The sequence below is a fragment of the Protopterus annectens genome, chromosome 17.part0, assembly GCF_019279795.1.
Source record: "Protopterus annectens isolate FY-2018-M chromosome 17.part0, PAN1.0, whole genome shotgun sequence".
In the NCBI taxonomy this organism is placed as follows: domain Eukaryota; kingdom Metazoa; phylum Chordata; order Ceratodontiformes; family Protopteridae; genus Protopterus; species Protopterus annectens.
Genome location: NC_056751.1, coordinates 86309555 through 86331537, shown reverse-complemented (window position 1 = coordinate 86331537; position 21983 = coordinate 86309555). Strand labels below are relative to the sequence as shown.

The 21983-nt window shown below is 40.0% G+C and overlaps 1 protein-coding gene across 1 annotated transcript in view; it reads right to left on the bottom strand.

The window, feature by feature from the left end:
• Positions 1–5129, bottom strand: part of FBXO10 (F-box protein 10) — a 721173-nt gene extending 716044 nt beyond the window's left edge. The window contains exon 1 of the mRNA XM_044059796.1: positions 5055–5129. The gene's annotated coding sequence lies outside the window, so the exon portion shown is untranslated. The remainder of the gene's footprint in view (positions 1–5054) is intronic.
• Between the last annotated feature and the right edge of the window lie 16854 nt (positions 5130–21983).

The window sequence follows — 21983 nt, the reverse complement described above, 5'->3', positions numbered from 1 at the left end:
GTGTAATCTGTAACCAGAATGAGTTGATGCCTTGTTGGGTGCCATGAAGAGCCAATTGTCCAAGTATGGGAAGAGCTGGAAACCTAGCAGCCGGAGATAGGCTGCCACCACTGCCATATATTTGGTGAACACCCGGGGGGCTAAGGTGAACCCAAAGGGCAGGGCTCTGAACTGATAGCGATTGGCCCCCGGCCGGAAGCGCAGGGATCTCCTGGAGCATCTGTCTACTTTGATGTTATAGTATGCGTTCTTGAGATCCACTGAGCACAGCCAATTGTCCTTGTGCAGAAGAGGCAGAATGGACTCAACAGTGACTATCCAGAACTTTGACTTCTTGACCGACAGATTGAACACAAGGAGGTCCAGAATGGGACGCAGGTCCCCGGTCTTTTTGGGCACTAAAAAGAAGTGGGAGTGAGTTCTGGACCATCATTGTCCTATTTGGACCTCCTGATGGCTCGTTTCTGAAGGAGGTCTCAGACCTCTAGAAGGGACAACACCCTTTGCTGGGGTGGGACATCTGGGAGAAACCCTGGACACATTAACACCCGCTGATCTGAGGTAAAACTTGTCCAGGCCAGGCAGTTCTTCGGGAGTGCTGAGGGGGCTTCTCCAAGAAGGGTTCCCGGGAGCCCTGGTTCTGCGGACTCCTTCTGTCTCTGGGGCGACATCTGCTGTTAAACCCACTTACCCAGCCGGAGGAAGAGGATTCTTGAGGAGCATCCTGGAAGGAAGACTGAGACCTGTCGAACCATAGTTTCTTACTACTCCTCTGATTCTTGGAAAAGGATCATTGGGGAGTAGAGAACTTGATCCCAACTGCAGACAGAGGCTTTCCCTCCTGCTCTCTACAGGTCAAAGTTTGCTTAACGGAAGGACCAAACAAGGTTGACCTGTCAAAGGGGGAGTTGGTGAAAGATGCCTTGAAGTTATCCACAAACCTACAAAGACAAAACCAGGCATGATGCCTGATGGCAATGCCAGTACCCGCCACTCGAGAGGTGCCGACCACTGCACTGGAGATCAACCTCATTGAGGCATTATCTAAGGAAATGAGAGTGGAAAGCTTTGGAGAGACCAATTTAAGCTCTCCAGAGGCAACAACTCAGAAAGGAAAGTGGAAAGTTCTGATACCAAGTCCCTTTGCAGCCGAGTACAGTGTGTCATATAAGTGGTGCCCTCAGCCCAAACGTAGCTGAGGCAAACATGCACTTCCCAAAATGGTCAATCGCCCGCAACTCCCTGTTCATGGGATGGATCCTTGAGATCTGTTCAGTGAGCTCCTTTTTGTAGCAGCAGCCACCACAATGGCATCAACAGGAACTCCTTCACTCCAGAATGCCTTGTCTTTAGGGGAACTTAAGAACTTATCATCTTTCTTAGGGACTGGTTCTACTGTATCCAACTCCTTCCACACCCTGCTAGAAATTAGCTGGATGAGCTTATTAGCAGGGGAAGACACTCAGGTAGAAGATGGGCCCTTCCCAAATGTCTTCAGGAACATGGATTCCTCTGAAGATGGGGCGGGGGAAGACCAACCGCCTCTCTCTTTCAGGATCTCGAGGATGCCCCTGAAGGACACCTCCTCAGATGGAAGCCTGGGGGACCCATCTCCTTCTTCGAAATTTGTGTCTTCAGTGAGAGACTCTCGAGAGGTGTCTAAGTGCCTCCTCTTGCACGCCTTCTTCCAGGAAGGTTCCTCCACGGCGGGCTCTGGGGAGGACTCAGAAGAGGAAGGGACCCCAATGGGGGCAATGCCCATCTGAAGATGCTCACGGGAGGGGTGACCCTGATAGGATGATGAAATCTTGCTGCCCAATATCAAAAGGAGCTGGGTGGGATTCAGGGCCGAGGAAGAGTCTACTGCCCATCCAGAGATGGTCCTCTCTATCGCCCGTAAAGCTGACTGGCTGGATGAATCCCCTCCCCTCCTCCCCACTGGCCACAGCCAACTGGGATGGGGGAGGTCACTCTGATGCAGCACTGATGTCCCTAGATGATATCAGTCCCAAGCTATCCAAAGCAGAGCCCCCAGTGGTAAGGAGCAGTCCAAAACCTCTAGTCCTGACCCTACTCCTTGGTGACCCCCACCGGCCTTGTGGGGCCGAGGTGCCACCAGCTCTGAGGGCAATGGAGCTGAACCCACCAGGGACCTAGACGGTGTGGGAAGGGAAGAGATGCCCAAAACCACAGTCCTCTCCTCTGAGATGCCCTCATCCTGGGGGACTGAACCCGAATGTGTTGGCTGGGGAGAGAGGAGTTCTTTGACTGGCAAAGATCCCCTAGGCATATGGGCAGGGGATGGCAAGAAACCCAGTTCGATTTGGGCTTTGAGAAAGCTCATCATCCTATCCATATCTGAAGGGAGTAGACTCCTAGAAGAATGGGAAGATAGCAAGGAATGGCATGACCTAGCTGAAGGTCTACAGTCTCAGGATGAAGACCTGCTGGGAAGCCCCAGATACTATCTCCTATGTCAATAGGGGGAACCTTCAACAACCATAATCAGATCTGACAAAACTGTCAGATCTGAGGGCCTGCTTGAATCCGAAGGTGTAAAAGGTATAGCTGTCAGATCCGACAGATAGGTATGATCTGAGGACAGTCTAGGTTGGCTCAGATATGAGGACCTCTGAGGCTCCGAGGTCTCGGATCCGACTGCAGAAGCCTGGGCTCTCAGAGCAGAAGAGCCTGGATCCAAAGCTAGTGAGGCTGGTCTCTGATCCAGGGAGCTGTGATCTGAGATCCTCAGCTTTTTGGTGGAGGAATCCCATGAGGAAGAAGACTTCCTTTTGGGATCTGAGGAGGGCTTAGGAGACCCCGTAACCAGGGGGACCGCCTTTGGTCAGCCCTTTCACGAGAACCTTGTTTCTGTGGTCTAGGTGAGTCATGAGGTTGAAGCCAGCACAAATTACACACTCAACCTCCAAATGGGGCTCTCCTAGGCAGTAAATACATTCCTTGTGCGAGTTGGAATGGGGCATTTTCCGACCACACGAGGAGCTCCTTTTGAAACCAGACATCCTACTACCGCACGCACACACACACACACACACACACACACACACACACACACACACACACACACACACACACACACAGACACACACACAGACAGACACACACACACACACACACACACACACACACACACACACACACACACACACACATCACCCTCACACAGCACAACAACAAAGGGAGTGGGGGGAGCAGAAGGGAAGGATACTTAAGACCAGGAAGAGAAAGAGTGGGAACCCAGGTAAGGACCTAAAAATATAAACTAAATTAAACTAATCTAACACACTACCGGGAGTGAAGGAAACTAACTAATAGATAGGATAAACAAAGGAGGAAGAAACCTCAAGAAAAAGGAAAAAAGGCTACTTAACTGAAAGAAAATCTACTTGAGCTGCAGGAAGCACGTCTTTTCATTAACTGTGGCAAATGAGAACTAAGGGTTGTGGGTAGCTTGGGATCTTGGAAAGGGGAGGAGCTTGAGCTCAGGAACTGTCTTATTAGTGCCAGCTCAGATCTGATGTTGGATCCAAGACTCATCCATGATCAATAATGACATGGATAGCACCAGATGCGCTGAATAAAGCTTCACCCTGACTGCAGATTTCTTTCCAAGGGATTGACCAATCAGCAGTCAGAGTAAAGGAGTTGGGGGAACCAGAGCTTTTTGAAGCTGACCAGTTGTTGTTTCGTAGGCAGGAAACAACCCATATAGCCTAAGGGATACAGCAGTGGTGGGAATGATGAACACAGTGAACTGTATTAATAAGTAAAGTTTATTATATTGGGAAAAGTCTATGAAGTTTCAGTGATTGATTTTTCTGATTATTCCCTAATTCTCCACAAGTCTGAAAGCTAGGATGTGTCATCTTGAATTTATATAAAAGCCTGTAGTGACATCATTTTCTTGTTTGTGCTGATTTTAACATCCTGAAAGCAAGGAAATCTTGTTTCACTGTTTTAATAAATCTGCCCTTAAACTTGGCTGACTTTATTTATGAAACAACATGAACTTGCTAAAATATGCATACTTGAAAGGAGGGCAGAGTACATAATACGAATACAAACACAGGGCTCTTTTAAATCGGGTGGGGGGTAAGGACAAATAAGGGATACATTTATATAATTTATGAAGACAGTACTACAACAAAACATGACTATTGCAGTAGCACTTTCATTACTGACTTCTTCTAGCATCTTTCCTATTCATGACTGCTCAGCCTGGATGAAATCACGAATGAGTATGGATTTACCAGTTCCAGTACTGTAACATAATACTTTGTTTTATGTGAGTTGCATTAAGAGAGTCACTTTACTCTGGAGGCTGAAGTAAGCAGAATGTACAGATTCAGAGTGATGTTTTGGAGGGTAAGAAAACAGCTGAAATCACACAGGTGTCACATAAGTAAGAGAAAACTAGCTTATTTGCTTATTTTTAATAGACACATGACTAACAAAATAGATCTACACTTCAGTTTGTGATTATTTTAGAAATATGCAGTCTAGGCTCACATTTCCTTTAAACTATGGCTTTTAGCATTCTAAAGATTATGATGACAGGTGTGAACTACAAATAATTGAAATTTTGACTTTAAAAAAAAATTAAACAATTCACAAATTCATGCAATAAATACACACAAACCCATAATCCTTAATTTTTCCATGATAACAGATCATCCTAGCCAAGCTACAGTTATCACTACGTGATTTCTTAAAACCTCTACAAAAGAGGAAAATGGGATATATGTAAATGACCCCTTAAGGTCATATGGCAGTTCTAAATGCCCATGACTTTTTTTCTTTTTAAGTCTGTTAATGGACATTTTCAGGCCAATAAAGCCAAACCCCACTAGCTGTGGTCATGCATGTTTCAGTCTTCATAGATATTGAACAGCACTGTGAAAAACCAATGTAGACTCATGTAAGGTAAGAGTTTTCAGACAAATCTAAATGCTGGCTTTACTGAAGTAACAAGACATGATGCATCTACCATCTCTCCAGTATTTACACTGCAGTGTACAAATTAAGAGTCATACCTTCTTTCTTTATGTCAATTCTTAAACCGTCGTTACATCATATTGTCTGGACTTACTGTATATTCACAGTGAACCTAGAAAGAGATAAACAATCTCATTACAAACACAGGTACTAATCAATATCAAGATTGTGGTGCTGGAGTTCTCCACCTTCCAAGAATCAGACTGGGTCTATCACTCAGTCTCTTTCCAATCTCCCCCATACCTACTTTTAATTAGGATACTGCAGTTCACTAGTATTATGGTTAATAAGCACTGGCAATTTAACAACAACAACAAAAAGAAAACAAACAAATTCCAATTATACACAAAAAAGCAAAAACTGCTATTTGTACATTCTAGTGGTTCTAAATGAAACAAACTTTGTAATTTACATACCTGGTTGTAAGCTAACATTAGTCAATTAATTGTATCCTAAATTACCTTAAAGTCAACATCTTGCCTCTAGCTGAAATAATTAAAAATATATTAATGAACAAAGATTAATCCCCATTCAAACTAATTATCCTTAACCCATGGAAACATAGGCTACAGTCTGGTTTTAATATTCCTACTGCTCATTTTCAATCCACCAATGTAAAAGCATAACTAAAGTTCTTAAAAATGATACCACTTTCATAAACTAAAAATTTTAGATTCTAATGATCATTCTTTACTGCGGGAGCTACTTTCTAACGCCACTGTCTTTTTTATAGAAACTTTAATATGGTTTAATAATTACTTGTCAAATCAATCCTATCAAGTACTTACTAACAAAACTTTCTCCCAAAGCCATTTTAAAAAGTGGAGTCCCTAAGGGCCCTGTTTTACCAACCTTCATCTCACTCGCAACCTACCTGCTACCTAACACAGTATTACAAAGGACCTTAATGCTAGGAATCTTGAATTCCCCAACAGCTTTCAAAAAATCCCAAGTCCTCTAACAAGATGATTTTAATAACTACCAACTCTTAGTCAGTACCTTCAAAACATAAATAATGTTCTTTAGTACTCTCCAACAGCTTACTTCTATCTCTTTCGCCTTTACTCTGATCATCTCAGCAATCATATCCCCCTAGTAATACCTAGGAAGCTTTCTAGTCCAACACTTCTCTTTATACATACGCACATCCCCACATCCACACACAACTTACAACTTTCCTACAGGATTATTCCATGACTGACAGAAACTAAACAGATGAAACACAAAAGACATCCTCATTCTTGAGCTCTATGTCCCTCCACTCATCCTCCATTTCTCACAATACTACCCTCATTTAGAAGTCAATAAATAAGATTTGCTGTTTCATAAATATTAAAATCTCACACACTTCCTTATCTACAATTACTACTAGTCACAGAAAGATTTATCCTTCTGTTTGCCACTTTTACTTATAAAATTCTGCTTAACTTTTGCCCCCACCGACAGCCCACAGACTCTCTACTATTTCTCACCACTACACATTAAGTCATTTCTCTTCTGATGCCACCACTTTACAAAACTTGCCTTTCTCACCTCCTCAAAAGAAACAGCATTCAGTTAACTGGTACCTGTTGACTGGAATGCCATAGCATCAGAGACCAGAAATCAATATACTTGTCCCAGCTTTAGGAAAGCTCACTATAGCGGTCTAGTTTCCCAATGTAAATGTTTTAAAACCCAGCCTTAACACTCTAAACAAAACCATTCTCTCTGTCTGAAATCTTGCATCCCAATATTCCCACAATTCACTTTCCTATTAATTTTTAAACTGAATGCATCCAAACCAATAAGTATTTGGCGTTATCCACTCACTCTTCTCACAGGTTCCCAATACTGACCTCTGTACCTTACACCTTTGCCACCTTTCCCTCTTGCATTATCCCTGAACATCTTTTTGCTGCAATTTATTGTAATAGAAGTTCTACAATGTTGACAAGCTCTCTAGCCATGGACTAAAACACACCTTAACTTAAACCACTGCCTATCAATTAGGTCCACCTTTTCTCCTTACTCTCCTTCCAGACCATTTCAGTCTAACTTTCAAATTCCAGATAATCTTAGTGATGCAAGCGTTTCACTTAATTCTAGTCATTTGGAAGTTGTTTGAATTTACAAGATTCACAAACACAAGACTGACAACTGAGAACACTGAAGTACAAAACATAAGGAATGGATTGTAAGATTATCACCATGCCTCCAAGCATTCCCCTTAATGTAAGATGTAGGAATCTCAGAGTCAGTTTATACAAGTAGTAGCAGATGTGGTGGGTACAAGGGAGTGCCCCCATCCAAAAAAATACTTTGAACAGGATTACAGTGAGTTTTGACATCCAAAGTGTTCAGGTATGATCCCACTGCAATGTCTGCAGCTCCGGATATTAACATTTGTGACAACTGGACTTTTTCTTGTAGCCCTTTCATCTGTTGCTTCATTTACATGTCTGTGTAATATATCTAGCATGTGTAACAAAAAGAAAAAAAATTCTGGAACCTAGGTCACAATGCAAAATACCATATAAATGGTAAACATCAGATCTGGTAGATAGTCAAAGTATATCAAGAATAATTATTGAAGATGTAATAAAACCTACTACAAAAATGAGTGAAAGCCATAAATGAAGATAATGTACAAAATGCATAATGCTATGGGCCATACCTGCGGAATATTACATAAATATTAGACACTAGGTCCAACAGGTGCTCTAAGTATAGCAAAGTTAATTATTGAAGGCACTGAATGAAGGCCATAAAGATCATGTAAAAAATACAATTCCATTGGTGGTGCTACACTGAGCCATGTGGCTGGGCTATGAAACGGTGCCCTGATGAGTGTCCATCACTTGTCTATAATAAATTCCTTTGTTTTTCATACAAGCAAGAAGAAAATTCTGAAGCAAAACTATCAGCACATGAACAGACACACTACATCCACCAGCGAATTCAACATGAGGCAGCAGATTCTGATTTTTGTCTTTATGACTTTTCTACTGCAAAAGAGTGAGACTATAACTCAACCTGATCATAAACAGATTGGTTTGATAATTACTAGCAAAATAGGTTATAGGATGGACATCTGCACTAATGTTAATACATGTACATCAATCAAGTCAACAGCCCTTACATTTGGTGCTTGTTGGTGTTTTACTCTGAAAAAGTTGAAACATAAATAATATTCTTGAAGCTGTGGGTAACTTAAGTAATTACTTATTTATTTACCCTTTGTTGACTGGGTTAGTCTGACTAGACCAGTAGCCTTTTTCAGGGGAGACCCGAGGTGGTATTTATACTAATAGGGCAAATTTGGCCTAAACAAACAGGAACTTCCCCTAATCTTTCAATAGGTGCAGTGGGATTTTTCACATCCACCTGAGCTGTCACCAACTCAAGCAGATGGGACCTCATTTTAATATCTCATCCAAGGGATGACATACTTAGAGTGCAGCACCCCTCTTAAGCTGCACTGCAATCAGCAACTGACCTGCCACATGTGGGACTAGAACCCATAGCCTTCTGCACCAAAGGAGGGTGTGCTATCTGTTTAATCACAGATACATTTGTGCATAGTTTGGTTAAACTATGTTCATAGGCTCATAGGAAGTTACTAGGATATTGGCCCTGAGGCCCTTATAAGCCTAGCCAAGAGTTTAAGCCCATGTTTAGACAAGTCAGCACCCTATGCCACTGTCCAGTAGGGACAGAGGTCGAATCCCAGGGTCTATTTTCTGTTTCCCATCCAGTTATCCAGGTTGCGCTTGAAAAGGGATAATGAGGTACTCTACTTGACATGGAAAGGGGGTCTATTCCACAGATGGGGGAGTCTTTGGGACAAAAATCTGTCCCGTCAACAAGTCCTATTGATGTCACAGACCAGGTTGAGGCTGTCTGTGTGGGTTACTTGAGTGAAGCTTGACTTGCAGATATGCAGCAGTCCCATCAAGGCGGGGTCCGAGATCGCTTTGTATGTCAGACAGAGGTCACCTGTGAGGAGTCTGTATGAAACTGAGTAAAGGGATAGGAATTTTAGCCTATCTGTGTATGGTAGATTTTTCAGGCCCTGGATTCTCCTAGTAAGGAACCTCTGTGGTCTCTCCAGCTGCTGCATGTGCTTTGCAAGTTACATGTCAAACGGGGCATTGTACTTAATAACAGGCCTTATATGGGATGAATACAAGGATGTTATGACCTCCTTGTCCCTGGATAAGATACCCTTACTTATGAGGTGGACCATGTAGAAAGCTTTCCATACAATGGAAGAAACATGGTGGTTAAAAGTCAGGTTGCTATCAACCTGGGTGCCCAAATCCCTCAGAACTGACTGCTTGTTTAGGGCATTGTTATTAATGTGATAATTTGTGGGGACGTCACTTACCCCAAAGAGGATGACGATGCATTTTTTGGTATTCAGCTTGAGGGCATGTTTCTGACACCTGTCATATGTTTGGGTGAGACCCTCTTGCAGGATGTCCACATCACTAGGGGAATTGATGACAGCACCCAGCTTGCAGTCATCTGGAAACTTGGTCAGCCATAGCCCACTGGTTTTTGCCTGCACCTTAGAAAAGTATATCCCAAATAACATAGGCCCCAGACTGAAACCTGGGGTACGCCACTCATTACGGGTCTACTGCTTGAGGTGGCTTCCCCTATTTTGACTAGGTGGGTTCTATCAGTGAGCCAGTTAACTACCCATCTGGTAACATACAGATTGATGCCCAGTTGAGACAGTTTATCTATTATGCCCAAGTGGGGAATAGTGTCAAAGACTTTGGCCAAGTCAGGGTAGGCAGTGTGCACTGTCTTTCCCTCATCCACTGCTTTGGTGACTGTCTCAAAGAAGTCGACCAAATTTAACAGACATGACCTCCCCTTGATGAAGCAAAACTGTGTGGGATTGAGTGTTTGGAGGTTGCCAATGTCCTTGTTAATGAGGTCTATGATAATCCATTTCATGGCCTTGCAGATCAGACTAGTTAGGCTCATGGGTCTATAATTTCCCGGATTGGTAGCCGCTCCACCTTTATGCAAAGGGATGACAGTGGCTGTCCTCCACTCAGCTGGGACAAAGCTAGTACTCTGTCTTTGTTTGAATAGGGCACCTAATGGTGCTGCAAGTTCCTGCATGAGTTCATGTAGGATGCAGGCTGAGATGTTATCGGGCCCATGGAGGTATTTTTTGCCTTTGAGACAGCAGTGATGACCTGCTCCCAAGATATAAGGGGAAGGGAACATGTTCTGGGAATGTCCTGATTTATTAATGGGGGGACAGAGGGATGATGTCTTCACTAAATCTGTCAACCAGCAAGTTTGCTATATCTATTGCATTTATAAATGTGATGTCCTAGACCACCAGTTCTGAAAATATCTGGGTGCTTCCTTTCAGACTGCGGACAATAAGGTCTTATGATTGTCTCTAGCAGATGTGGCCAATTTGGACTCGAAGTTTACTTTGGAGGATTTCGCTAGTGCGCTTATTTGCTTGTTCAGGCTAAGGACAGATTGCTTCCAATTGGGCACTTACTCCTTTTTGGTCCTGGACAGCAATTTTTTTCCTTTTGTTATAGAGTTTATTTAGTGCAGATGTCCACTAGACAGGTTTACTCTTCTTTGCGGAGGATGATATAGTCCTGCTGGGTACTCCTGATTCCATGCATCTATATAAATACTTGTATAGTGCTTTGGTATAGTTTTGGATACTGGTGCCAGTTCCTACAGAAGGGGAGGGGCTGTGAAGCTGTTCATACCATCCCTCAGGAGGCTGTAATCAGCTTTGGAGAAATTTTTTTGTTTGACCCTAGAGGGGGGTCGGGGGAGATGGTGACTTCGAAAGTGACTGCTTTATGGTCAGTTCTTACCAGGGAGGATGATACTGTAGGGGTGCAGTAATGGTTACACATGTTGGTTAATACCAAGTCCAAGATATTGTCACCTCTTGTAGGGGTACTGACTAGCTGTTCCAAAGCATTTGCAGTGACAAAATCGAGGAATCTCTGGGCATTTTTGTTCTGGCATGAGGAGTTCTTCCAGTCTATGTTTGGATAGTTAAAGTCACCCAGGATCAGAGTAAAGGGTTGAATCTTGATAGATTCAAAGAGGTCCAGATAGGCAGATTGGGCATCTTGGGTCTTGTCAAGGGTTAACTGCACCTGGAGTGTCTCCTGTGCGTCATACTGTTTGACCAGCCTGAAGGTATGTATGTCTTTAATACATACTGAAACTTCACCTGCTTTGGCTTTACTGCCCAGAGTTTGGGTCTGAATGTATGACAGGATGAGTAACCAGGTAAGGCTGGGGTGCTCTCTGCAGCTTTGAGCCAGGTTTCTGTGAATGCACAGATGTCAGCATTTTCCAGGGTTAAGAATGCTTGCAATGAGTGCAGTTTCATGTTTAGACTCCTAGCATTTAGCACCATGACCTTTAATTTGCATTTTGTTGAAATGTTTATGTTGTTAGTTTTAACCACATCACTCATCCTAAAAAAGGCACTATAGGGGAGGCAAGAGCTTTTGCCAGAAGCCTGAAGCCCAAGTGAGACAGATGCAAGCCATCTCTGGCAAAGCATCGTGGTCTGTTGATCATATCTACCCAGGCTGTCAGGTACTAGATCCCCCTGGAATGACACCAGAAACTAAGCCAATTGTTAAAGTCATTAATTTTCTGTTTGTATTGAGGCATCATTCTGGGTGACAGTAGAATGCTGCTTAAGGCTGGGACACATATTCAGTAAGTTCAATCATGTCTCTCTTCATATAGTCTAGGGAGGTATGTCTTAAGTCATTCACGCCAACATGGACTATGATAGAGTCATAACAGTACCTGTTGTTGAGAGATGTGAGTGCATATGTGATATAGTAGATTCTGGCCCCTGACAGACAAGTAACCGTGACTTTCTCCTTATCCAGCCTGGTGAGAGGCACATCTGTGTGTCTCACAATGGAGTCTCCTGTGACTAATATGTAGGGTTTATGGTTAAGCCTTAGTGGCTGTGAGACACAGGTGTGTGAACTATGCATGGTATGTGGTGTGGAGGGCTATGGAGATTGCATGTGTTTTTGCCTCAGATGTCTCCTTTGTTTCAGTATGTTTTTGCTGAGGACCTCCGCATATGTGGGTGTGTCTTGTGTAGGTGTGGGTGGTGTTTGAGGTGTAGTGATTGTGTTGACAACCTTCTCAGTGCCAGATATACTGGCTTGTGAGGGAGAGAGGATGGACTCTAGGTTCCTAATGTAATTGCATCTCTTGCAAATTGTGTTCCTAGGTGGTAGTAGTAGGTGGTTGTCTGTGTACATAAGGCAGTTGCTACACTGTCTCAGGATGCCCATATCAACCAGACCAGCAGGTGGAAAATGTAGGAAATTATCCATCCATATTTGTCAGAATCTGAGGGACAAAGTCCAGGGAGAGTTAAGGGGTAAGCCTAAAGCCCAAGAGCTTAAATCAAAACTAAGAGACTTAGAATAACACAATTTAAACAGGCTGTAAACAAGCAGTAATAAATGCAACAGAAAAGATGCAGTTGAGCACTTTAGAGAACAAGCAGCAAGTAGCAGGAAAAGCAAGATGAAGTAATAGAGCAGGAGGAGGAAACACAAATACAGTAAAAGAAAATGAATAAAGTGTTTTTTTTTGTTTGTTTGTTAGTAAAGTGGAAAGGAAGAGATGAGGAACAGAAGATAATTCAAGGTTAAGGAACAAAGGGGTTTGGCCTTCCAAAATGATCTCTGTATTAGGTAGAATGAGTTAATGAAATGGGACTGGGAGGAGTGTCCCAGATCAAATTTACAGTAGGGCGGACAACAGCAAGAGCCACCAACTTTAAGAACACAACAGCAATTGGGGGAGAGTGGGAGAAAAACAAAAATTCAACCAGAGGTCAAGAAATATATAAATGCAGACACAGAAAAGTAAATAATTCAGTCAAACAAATAAATAAAAACAGTGCAGTACTGTTAAGCAAATAAATAAAACCAGTGCAGTACTAATAAACACTGAACAGTTAGATAAAGTGCATTAATACATAGGTGCCAAATTTCTGGAGTATATACAGATTGCAAACCAAGAGTATAGTGACTTCCTAAAATCACTGAGTGTGGCACATCATCTTATATTTAGAAGGAGACTATTTTGAGATCTAACTAATGACTGTGTTATAAGTTTGGCTCTGGTAGCAGTTTTACATTCATAGGTGCATAGGTTCATAGGTAGGTATTAGGCTATCGTCCCAGGGGCTTAAGTAAGCCTAGCCAACAAGGTCCCCTGTCTTACACCACCCAAGAAAGTTAATTTCCTGTGCCCCTGTCGAGCAGAGCCAGAGAAGTGATCCCCAGGGTGTATTTCCTATTTCCCATCCATGAGTCAAGAACATATGATCTTTTCCTCTTAATGATTTACAAGATGGCAACATTTCAGTTTTTAATAATAACCTAGATTCTTCACCATGCAGTGCATGATAAGCAAGACATAACCTTCAATATAACCTTCCACATAGCCATTTAGAATTTTTGGGACATCATTTAACCTTCTTTAAATGTTCTTTATAATGTACATTTTGGCATTCAGTAATATGTTTAGTGAACGCCCTTTGAATATTTTTCAATAATGTTAGATCTCCTTTGGAATGACCAAAATAAGGAGTTATATTCAATAATCGGACTTATATAGATTGTAAATAATTTAACTAGCACTTTTCCTAATCTAGTGGCAAACATTTTTAATAATAGTCCCATAACTTGCATTGTCTTTAATTTGACTGCACAGGCATTATCCTTAAAGCCCAGCTTGTTATGCAGATATCCAAGTCTTTATATTAAAAAAAAATCTCATTATTAATATCCGTAGCCAGGCTGAATTTGTGTACAGAACTGAATGGACTGAAATACAAAACACCTCACTTTTCAGTATTTATGTATAAATCATTATACAGAACTGAAAGGACTGAAATACAAAACACCTCACTTTTCAGTATTTATATATAAATCATTGTCCCTCGACTACTGCGGTGGTGGTGCTGCGGTAGCGTTGTCTCCTCACAGTTAGACGTTGCTCGTTCGATTCTCAGTTAGAGCATCTTCTGTGTGGCGACATGCATGCGTGAATGGGCATTCCTTGGTTGAAGGTTGTGCGTTAGGCCCGGCAAGCCAGTACGTAAAAATCTACTGCCAATCATTAGCGGACGGGAGTTCCGCTGTGGCGACCCCTAACCGGGAAAAGCCGAAAGACACAAACATTATCCCTCGACTATCTGTATACCTCCTGCTTTAATAAGTTGAACACTACTTCAAAATGCAGCTATTTTAATGTCTGCATATTTGAACAGCCAGTAAGTATTATACTAATTGAATAGTAATGGGCCAAATACAAACCACCTGGTGGACACCAGAAGCAATTTATGAATAACTAGAAAAGTGACCATTCGATTTAACACATTGTTTCCTTTTACTGACCCAACCCTTTACTCAATTAATAACATATGGGTTAAATTCTAGATGGTCTGGGAGTTGATTAATGCCATGTGTGGGATACTGTCAAAGGCCTTTGATAAGTCCAAATAGACCACTTCAACATTGATACCACTGTCCAAGGCTTCATTAAAATTATCATATACACCATGCTGTGCTTGGTTTTCAGTTCCTGATATGTTTTGCTTTCTGTGCATTTACTTTGATGACACACCACCTAGTGCCTCTAACTGTTGAGATACAATGATGTCTGTTTTTGTCAATAATCAGTTGCTTAACCACTGTTTTGTATCTTTCTTCACAGAAAGTAATATCTTGATACTGTTATATCTGGAAATTTGGGTGTTTTGGCTTGTAATCTAGCCTATATAAAATCAGTTATAATGGACTTGAGGTGATAGTATATGTCTAGTTTGTCTGTTCTTTTCAGCAAAGAGACTGGACCTGTAATGTGAATACTTCTGATATTTTATTTCCTCAGTGACATATTATAAAAGGGTCTTCCATCTGGCTACATCACATTCTGACCCATAAGTGTATGCAAACAATGTCCTATAGATGTCTGATGAGCACTGGGAGCCATTCCAAATATTCCATCTCCCATCCAATAAATACATTGGGGAGGTTTTTTTTTTGTTTTGTTTTCTTTTCTTTTGTGGTTAGTGGCACAACTTGTTTTCGTTTTTCTACTCTTCAATAAACTGTAAACTTACTTCTTGAATAGGAATGTCTTTAAGTATGAATATAATGTTATGCAATTGTTTTATATATATTTTAATGGTTAGACATCCCATCTTTGCCTTTTTGAGTTTGAGGTAAGATCCTTTTGTATGGTAAGAGCACTGTTTAAGTTGGATCTTTTGCTAGTACTCTAGCTATGGTTCTTTTGCTGCTCATTTACATTCAGTGATATGCAAGGACACTACTTCTTTATTTTCAATGAAAATTCCTTTAAAACCATAACATCTGGACTGTATGACTACTAGAAAACCATAAAGACTTAGCAGAATTTGTCAGTTTAGGCCAGGCCATTCATTCACCACCATGTGTGTATATGTAACTTTCAGTTTGCTTAACTGTACATTCCCTACTTAGAATCTATTTTATTTTTAATTATGCATGTATGTATACGACATAATATATATATATATATATATATATATATATATATATATATACACACACACACACACACACACACACACACACACACACACACACTAAGAAACTGTAATGGACCCACAACAATGACTGGAAATTACATTATGACTCTAATTCCTAGAATTTCAACTCATGAAAGTAAATTATTATTATTTATTTTTTAATAATGATAAATCAATGCATTTGGGAGACTACTGATTCTGTTGGGTCTGGTGTTTAGCATTCAGTAGGCTTGCGGTCTTTAATTGACTTAAAGGTAATAGCTCTTCACTTAATTTCAACTGTCCTCTTTGATGTGTACCACCAGTAGATTTTTTTCACCCAGATTAATACACGTCACTATCCACAGTGCTGTTTCCTGTTCTAATGCCACTTGTATTCTGCACGGTCCTTCATCTTGCTTCTCCTCTACTTTCACACTGGATGTGTATGGCTTCACATTTTATGTGTGTTATTTTCAGGAAGTCAGTACAGGGTAGTCAGGTTCTATATTTTCTTGACTGATAATCGAAACTTTGGAGATGGTTACAGTACTGTAAATGCAGATTGGTGTCATTATCACCACTGAAAGTCACGAATTTAATTTAGCAGGGCAAGTATCTATTTGCATGAAAGAAGCTGAAATACTGTGATCACTTTTTTTTTTTTAAATACCACACAGAAAATGTGAGGTTTATACTGTTGATTAAGTGATTATAACTGGTGGGTACAGAGGTAGTCAGTGGATGTAAATGGATGACTCTACTGTCATTTAATCATAGTTAAAAAGTTGTTAATCTAGTATGACATTGCTACTGTGCATTTATGTGAAACAAGCTAAAATGCATTACTCTGACCTTTTTTGTTTTGATAACAATCAGCTATCTAAGGTGTACACAGTAAAATGGGTATAACTGGTAGGTAAGGGGGTAGTCTTTGGATGAAAACGATGCCCTTGCTGTTGTCTAATCTAGTTTATGGAAGCTAGTGTGTATTTTTGTGGAACAAAATGAAATCCAACCGCCTTAGTCTTTTAGGAAGAAAGGCAAGCTTAGCTAGAACAGAGATAAACCATGTTGTTACAAACATTGGTTGTATAGCATGTAGCATTATGGATGATTACTTTACCCTGTAGTTGTACTTTACTGGTATGTTAATAACCATTTTTCAAAAAAGAAGTTTTGGTTTTAGCATGCTGCATTAGCCAGACACTATGCATATACTGTGCCCTGGCAAGATACAGAACCTGAAATAACAATTATAAGTAGCTAGTAAGGCTTTTAGTCTGCATAACCAAACATTTTGCAAATGATAGTACCTTTAAAATATAAGTAGGCAAATAACAGCAATCTTACACTGAAAGCAAGAATGAAATACACAGGCATTTTAAACCTCCAAACTTTAGTCATATATCTAATGACATTCAGGTAATAGCAAGAAAAGGGATCATGTATAAAAATACATATAATACAATATTTTGGAGGGACAGCAAACAATTTATACATTCAATCAGAGGCCTTATAAGGTACATACAAAAAAAAAAAAACAAACAAACATGGGTGTTTTTTTATGGATCTGTTCTATTTTCATATAACAAGCATGGTTTAAGCAGGGTAGGTGTAGCAAAGAATGGAAATTCTGTTAATTTAAGTAAAAACATAAACAGCATAATGCAACACTGCTTCACTCCAACTTGACTATGTAAATTAAAGCTAGATGAGTTTTTTTGTAAAATAAATAAATAATAAACATGCATTAACATTTCTCCTTAACTCGCATGATATACAAGCTTTAAAAAAGGCTATTGTTCAACTTTTATGCTCATTTTAGCAAAACTCAACCAATATAGCACTACTGTAATAAAATAATAAATTCCATGAATGTCACATTCACTTGGTACACAAAGGGTTCTAATTGTGAACCAACCTGCAAATGAGAATATAAATTAATACACAAGTATGAATAATCACAGTAATATGAAAATACATATTGCTTCCAGTTAAACGTCATTTGCAACAATGCAGTAACAATACTTTTTAAATGAACGCTAGAAAGGTTATAATTTTTGTTTGAAATACAGTTCTTAAGAATATAAGGCAATCATTTAAAAAAAACTATTTTTTGTTAGCAGTTTTTTAGCACAAAGCAAATGAGAGGACGAGCTTTTGACTGGATGCCTTTCACGTGATACCTGCTTAGATAAAATTAAAAACAGGAATGACTTGTAAATGTTTACAAACTGACAGGATGCAGTTTGTAGACTTGATCGACTATGTCTGGCTGATTAAGGCTAAAAGGACATATACTGGCTTTCTATGAAGATGTTTCTTTACAGCTGGGCAGTTTAAAGGTAAGAACGGTAATACAGGATGGTAAACTTCCTTGCAAGATCTGGAAATGTTGCCTCTTTCATGTGGTATCCTATTCTGTGCAATGTTGGATTGTTTAGATAAAAAGTTATCTCTGGCGGAAGTTCCCAAAATTTGAGAAGTAACATTTATGAAATTTATGACCCCACTCGAGCAGTTCTGCTAATGAAGACTCCTGTCATTGCTGCCTAGACACTACACCCACTGAGTTTTAGCAGCACTGTAGAGGGTGAAGACCTAGTGGTCTTCTTTGTGATACATTTCATCTTTCTCTTTTTTAATCTGACTTATTAAGTTTAGTCTGACAGTTTGCCAGAATTGTGGTCTGATACAGCCACAAACAACCAAGGTAATTGTTTACTCTAACGGATAGTAAGATGGATGCAGATACCGATCTGTTGAACCTGTTTAAGAGCCCGTCTTCCATTTCAAAAGGAAAAACTCAAAACGGGTAGCTTCAAATGGAGAAAGTGTGATATTAAATACTATGATTCCTAACACTTTAATTTTCAAAGTGTGAGTTCAATAAAAATAAAACAGTGAATTGCAAGATGTGTTGTTACACCAATAAAGTATTTTTCTAGGGAGGCTCTGTATCGCTTATCACCACATCCCTGATAATAATACATATATATGATTCTATCAGGAAACAGTGAACATCAAAATAATGAGAGGAAAAAACAACTGAAACAAAAACAAAAACCTGACCCTACCACTACACTATAAATTATTTTTCCAGGAAAGGCAAACCCCCTACACCACACCATGAAGGGGCACATCTCCCATACTCCCAGATTTAAATATACCAACTCCATAACCACAGCATCTCAGAGAAAGGAGAAATGTCCTTGTTAGTGAGAATCATTGCCGCTGAGCATTAAAATTCGCACCAGCAAAGAACCCCAAACACAAAAACACCACAATAACTAAAAAAAAACCTAAACAGAGTACTCTTGTGAAGGACAATGGTATTCCTTGTCCTCTTTTCCGTTCTCTTTTGTTTTTTTACTTGGAACGTCTGCTGATGCCAAAGAAGCTTCAGAATGATTTAGCCCCAGATCATACATGTATTGGTTTCCACATGAAACCAGTGTCAAACTTTACACCTGCTACTTCAGTATAGCAATAATTTCCTCAGTCAGTATTTGTAGTCAATAAACAGTGAGCTAAAGATATAGAAATTGGCCTTTTTGCAAACCATTGATAACTGTGACAAAAGGTGTAACATTAGGCATTTTTATAATGGAAACACCAACTTCACATACCCTTTTAACATGAAAAACAAATACAGAGAGATCCAGCATCAGTACAGACATCAGAATTAATGAGATAGTTTGTTTTGCATTTCATTTCTAAGGACCTAGTGGTGCACAGGTTGTGCTGGCAATATAAGTGACTTCACGTCTCTGTTTTGGGGAGTTGGTAGAAAACTTGAAGCTCCATAGTTTGAGGGTATAGCTTCCTTTTTCTTCTTTAATAGTTCATTTCTTTTATGAATCACTTCCTTTATTCTTTCTACTTTAACAGGCTCCAGTTGTTTAGCAAACTACTTTTTTATTTCTTTTTAAGATGCATAAAGCATTTTTTTCTTTAAGAAACAAATTCAGCTCCTTAACTTTTCCTAGATTTGTAGCGTGTTTAAATAAATAACATTCAAACTGTTCCCACATTAAGTTCAGGACCTAAAGTCTGGACAGTAACCATTTAAATGTCAGGACGCGCTAGAGTGAATTCAGGAAATAAGGAGAATGAATGGCTGAAAGAACAGACTTATATATATTAATGTCCAGGATGCCATTTCTCAGAATATTTCCTTTTTTCTGAAGTATGGAAATCTTGGAGTTGGTATATATAAATTTAGGGGTGTGGGGAGTGCAGGGGGGCTTGCCCCCTGCATAAAGAAGTTTAAAGAAAAAGAGTTATTTTCAAGATTTGTTTTTCTTCTGAGTTTTCAGTCTTTTTTTTTGGATTGTGGACATTCAGCATTTCCAGTACTGACATTTCAAAAGGGAACCCTGGACGCTATTTGCCTACCATAAACACAGCTGTTAATCTAAGTTGGCAAAAAATATTTGTTTTTTCTAAGTTGGCTCCAAGGGTTTGTTTTCTCTTTTTCATAGCTGTTAACCTGTTTGGCTAACATACATCAATCCCACATCTGTGCTAAGGAAGGAATAAAAGAAAAATGATAAAAACAACCAAAAAAATAAAAAAATGAAAATTATGACTAAAAGCCATTATGCTGCATAGATTACCACAGCATGCCAAGGGTTCAATGACAGACAGAAAGAACTGTATAGAATATGGAACAAAATGTGATATATAAGGAAGGCTCACACCACCTACCACAGAAGAAGGGGACCTGCATTGGTTCTTGGAAGGGGAAAATGCTACTACTCAAAGAGAAATAATTTCTGGGAAAAAGTGACATAAGATGTGTAAACCCAAATATAATTTAGTGCTACAGTGACCAGCTCAAAGAAGATATAAGCAAACCATCACCCTTCCTGCACAAGTTCCCTGGCTATGAAAGCTACCTTGCATCCCACCACAGCATGCAGATGGATCAAGCCACTGTATGTCACTTGGAAGGTGGCAAGGGATACAGCACTGTATAATAAGGACAATAACAACGGATTATAAGGTAAGTGGCTGCATATATGGCCTGCATTGAAATAAATAAATACATATAAATATAATATATAAAAACTGAAAAAAAATACAACTTGAATTGTATATTAAAAGCTGTACTCCCTTTAAAGATCTTGCAATGCTTCATGTGGTTGGATATTTCCTCTGGTTGCTCTGTTTTGCAAGATAAAATTAGTGCTTCTTTTTGCTGCTCCAGTGGCATCGAAGGATAATGCCCTGACTGGCTTAGTTGACTGATGGAACAGCAGTGTGGGATGGGTGTGCTCATCTCAGAGGGATGGGTAGTTACACGGGTGCTTCTCATGATAATCCCTGGAGGGAACTGGTAATGTTGCATTCTGGGGCCATTTCCAAAAATGGGAAAGGATGGTTGGTCTGGATAAACTGCTGCAGAGGTGGGGGTGGGGTGAAACACCACATACCCCCATTACACACCCATCCCTTAGACTTAACCATCTAGCCAAAATGAGAGGGTGAGCAAAACAGTAGGCCTAAAAGTAAACCCTCCCTAGGGTTGATGATGGTGGCCAAGACCCTCAGGATGCCCTTAGGTTCCATGACCAGGCCCAGCTAAACTGTAGTAGTCCAAAGGGTAAGGAATCTGGTATACCCACCACGGACATGTGGCATTGGGCAGGAAGGTCGTAGGCTGATGTACAGGAGCGAAAATGTGTTCCAAAAAAAATGAGGGCTTCTTTTGTTAAGGTTGTTCATTTTAAGTGAGTTTGATAGTATCAAATTAATGTGTCCCATATACTGTGATGACAGACAAAACTGAAAAGGTGAAGCAGCAGTGATTTTTTGAGAAGAAATGCAACAAAAGGGATGATGGAGATGCTGTAGGCCAACTTAAAAATGCCACTGAGGATCAAAAGGAAATAATAATCCTTAACATGAAAGATGTTGGAGTTAACCTACAAGGGATTCTGCATGACAAAGTATTTATCAGTATTGTTAGATGTACATATTAGACAACTGGAAGGATGTGAAGCTGCTGATTGGAGAATTGTTTACAAACTTATTTAAAAATGATATTCTAAGGAAGTGATCTGGATGAATCTGAAGAGAAACCTTCATGTCTAACTCTAGAAATTGTACAAAATAATTAAAAGAAATGCAGTGTTGGTCCACTAACAAGCAACACAAAGAAACTGGAACAAAGAGGTGATGGTGATGTATTACCTTTTACTAGACCAACACAGATCTTACAATTACTCAAGCTTTCAGGGTAACAAGAGCCCTTCATCAGAAGTTATAAAGTTATTGATGTTAGATACAATGCTTAAATATCCATCTGTGCCTAGAAAGGGAAGTGCATCATTTTTCTCTTATTGGCTAAAAAAGACACTTA